General features: G+C 57.0%; 1 pseudogene; it reads right to left on the minus strand.

The window, feature by feature from the left end:
• Positions 1–2,464: 2,464 nt before the first annotated feature.
• The window catches only part of LOC123139048 (uncharacterized), a 2,956-nt pseudogene continuing 1,564 nt past the window's right edge, over positions 2,465–3,856 (minus strand).

The following is a 3,856-nucleotide window of genomic DNA, read 5'->3' on the forward strand; positions in this document are numbered from 1 at the left end:
CCATCTTGTGGGAAAGCCCATCCGTTCTATCAGCTCGAACATGTACTTCCAGGAAACTGAGTCAAAGGCCTTTGCTATGTCCAGTTTGAAGAACAAAGCCTTCTTCTTCATGCGCTGCAACATTTTTACTGAACTTTGCACGTATTGGAAACTGTCGTGGATGCACTTTCCTTTTTGGAATGCCGTCTACGCAGGAGAGATGATTGCACCGAGGGCCCCCGACAACCTGGATGAGAGAACCTTCGAGATTAGTTTTGCAATTGAGTGTATGAGGCTGATCGGCCGAAAGTGTCCCACTTCAGAAGCTCCATTTTTTCTTGGGCAGGAGCACAATCTGGGCAGTGTTGAGGGTTGCAAAGTTTTGCCCTGAGAGGTGATAGAATTCTTGAAAGACTGCCATGATGTCCTCTTTGATTATATGCCAACATGATCTAAAAAATTGGCCATTGAATCCATCCGGACCCGGGGCTTTGTCCGTTGGGGAGTCCACTATCGCCGCCCAAACTTTTGCATGCGAGAAGGGAGCATCCAAACCCTGCGGGTTTATCCTCGGGACGTTTAACCTATCCCAGCATAGAGTTGTTTGGCGCGGTTCCTGCTTGCCCAGACTACTTTGGAAGTGATCATGAATCATTTTTTCTTTTTCCTCGTGCTCGTAGACCACTGTGCTGCCGTTTGCAAGAGAGTGGATGTGGTTTTTCCTGCTTCTTGCTCGCATTTTTGCATGGAAAAACTTTGTGCTTGCATCACCAGCCCACAGCCATGTGATCCTTGAAGCTTGCCTCCTTCGTGCTCTCTCGATGGCTGCCATGCCTAAGACCTTGAGCTTTAGCTGCTTTCTGAGGTTGATCTCTGCTGCCGACAATCTTCTGCTCTCCTGGGCTATATCAAGCAAGTGAATGACTTCGTTTGCTATGTGAAACTGCATGTTTGCCCTCCCAAAAGTGGCTTTGCTCCAGATCTTCAGGTCCGCTGCCGTCAGCTCAAGCTTCTTCTTTACCCTGACGAAAGGGCAATCATGGTGTACTGGCCGCTGCCATGCTCACAGGACGGTTTCTGTGAAGTGGGGGAAACGCGGCCAGAAGCTCTCAAACCTGAAACGCGCCTGTCTGTATGGCTTGCTTGCGGCTGTCAGATAAAGTGGGCAGTGATCCGAAAAGGATGTAGAGGCAGCCATTAGGATGTGATCAGGGTGCATTTCTTCCCAGTGCTCGTTGCAGAACACTTTGTCAATGCTGCAAAGGGTTGGCACTTCTCTTTCGTTGCTCCAAGTGAAACGTTGGTTTTTGCATTTTATTTCCCTCAGTCCAGCTTGATCTATGGCCCTTCTGAACTTTCCAATCATTCTTCTGTTAATATTGGCATTGTTCTTGTCTGCAACCTGGTAGATCATGTTGAAGTCGCCATTGATCATCCAAGGCTCAGCCGTGGATGGAGCCGTCGCAGCGATTTCAGCCAAGAAGCTATCCTTCTGGGTATCATCTGTTGGCCCGTACACTGTGGTGATCCAGAAGTGGAGCCTTGAATGAAGCTCAAGGACCCTTGCCGTAATGGAGAATCTTCCTATGCTATGAGAAACTATGTCGACTACCGTCTTATCCCAGAAAATGGCCGCACCCCCTCTAGTACCTACAGCTGGAAGGACGACGCATCCTTGCAGCGAGGAGCCACCAATCTCCCTGGCCTTCGCCGTCGACCACACCTCTATCTTGGTCTCCTGCAGACACAACATTGCTAATCTATGCGCGGTGGCCATGCCGTTTATCGCAGTACGCTTCGCAGGGCGGTTTAGCCCCCTGACATTCCATGACATGAAGTTCATGGTGTTGTCATCCATCTGAGAAACAATTGTTGCTCCGCCAACCGAAGAAACTACTAACGAAGAGACAATACACCAACACATACAACCTGGGGCAGCGACGGCCACCAGTAGGCCCAAAACCCCGTTGCCATGCAACTAACCACATCATCCAGGAACTACACATGAACACTAAACCTAGCTCAAGCCGCTTGAAGACCAGCCGCTGACGGAACCTAGCTACATTTGAGACTACTGACATTACTGCACTTGCATGATCTCCTCAGCGTCGGCCAGACCCGCCATGCCCGCCGCGATCTTCAGTGCGCCTTGATCGAGGCCGGTGAGCTTTGCAATGGCAGCAATGTCACCCTCAGACAGTGGCTCTTGGAAGCACTTCATGATCTGGGTGGCCGCTTTTGGCGTCATCTTGTCCTTTGGGCCGAGCTCACCAAGCTCCTGGATGAGGCGCAACACTGCCCTCTGTGCCACGGGGTGGTGATGCCTGCCGCAGCCTGGCATGCACTCCAACAAGAGGGGGCCGAGAATGCCCTGGACTTTGGCGGAGCAGGGTGGCGAGGGCATGGAGGCAGGCTTGGAAGGATGGGTGCGGGCACCGCCTCGAACAGCTGAGCCGCCTGCTCATTGCGGTTGTCGATCACCATCTCACCCACCTGCTGAGTCACCGCTTCCAGCTGAAAGCCCACCGTGGCTGCTGCAGGGGAGTTGACGTAGGGCAGCAGGCATGGCAGCATCTCTGGGCTCTCGAGCTCCCCAGGCTTGTTGCTCTGGCGGGATGGAGGGGAGCGTCCACCGTCTTCAAAGGCCAGTGGGGTGCGCAGGGCTTCGACCATCGCGTTCTCCATCTGCATCTGCATGCAGTCCATGCGCGGGGGCGGTGAGAGGGCACGCCCTGAGTCGGAGAAGGAGAAGAACTGGGCCACTGGGTCCGCCTCCGCCGGAGTGGCCTGCGCCGGGCGAAGTGGCTTAGGCGGTGTGGCGCACAGAGCGATGGCGTTGGGGCTCGTCCCCTCCTCCTTGCGGCCCATGGAGCGGCGCCTTCCGACTGGGGTGCGGCTTCGCTGGCGATGCACGCTGGCGACGACTCCGTCGCCACTGCTCCTGGTGTGGCAGTCGTGCCCAAGAAGCCGATCCCTCCAGGACCGGCTCGAACCTCCGCTCCCACCATCGCCATTTCGGTCACGATCGACGCCGCCCAGGATCGGGCCACAGCTAGTCGGGTCGACACGCGGTGCAGAGCTGCGTGCCCGGCCCTGCCCGTCCTCCACACGGGCGACCCAGGTGCCCGACTCGGTGCGGGGGAGAGGGCGGTCGTCGTTATCTTCCGAAGATGGCAGGCCGCTCTTCCCCGAGTGGGAGGATCGCGGCGATAGGGGTGACTAGTCCTCGAGCAGGTCGACGTGGATCAGCATGTCGTAGCGGCGGGCTCCAGGCGGTGGAGGAACACAGCGGTCGTCGGGGGCAATGCCGATGATCTCATCTGAGCGGCCGGTGCCGCGCTTCAACACCCAGAGGGCGCGCCTGGTTGGGATGTGGGCAACATCCCAGACCCAGAGCCAGCACGCGAAAGTTTTGGTGTGTCCCCTCTCGAGGGTGCACGAGTCTAGCCGATCGACGCGGCCGATGTCGCCGAGGGCCTCCTCGGCGCCCGTCAGGGTCCAAAACTATATCGGCAGGTCTTCAATCACCACACGCACATGGTGGTTGAACTTGAGGATTGCAGCGTGGTCATCTTCATTCCACGCCCTGATGAAGTACTTGCAGCCGTCAACCTTGATGACGGCGCGCCGCACGGCATTGTTCCGGTGGGTGGGGAGGTCAAAGTGGATGAGGAAGGCTTCAGGCTGGTGCACCGTGACGCGCAGCTGGTGCGGGCCGGTGGAGAGCTGCTCGAAGATCACTCTGTCGACGGCCGCTGGGGTGGTGGAGTGCGAGCGGTCGGCAGCGGTGAGGGTGACGGCGTGCTGGCGCAGAACATGCTCCTCGAACTCCAGCGCCGGGGTGGCCACGATGACCCGGTGGCTCTCACGCGGCCGC

This window comes from Triticum aestivum, chromosome 6B (genome assembly GCF_018294505.1).
Source record: "Triticum aestivum cultivar Chinese Spring chromosome 6B, IWGSC CS RefSeq v2.1, whole genome shotgun sequence".
Classification (NCBI taxonomy): Eukaryota; Viridiplantae; Streptophyta; class Magnoliopsida; order Poales; family Poaceae; genus Triticum; species Triticum aestivum.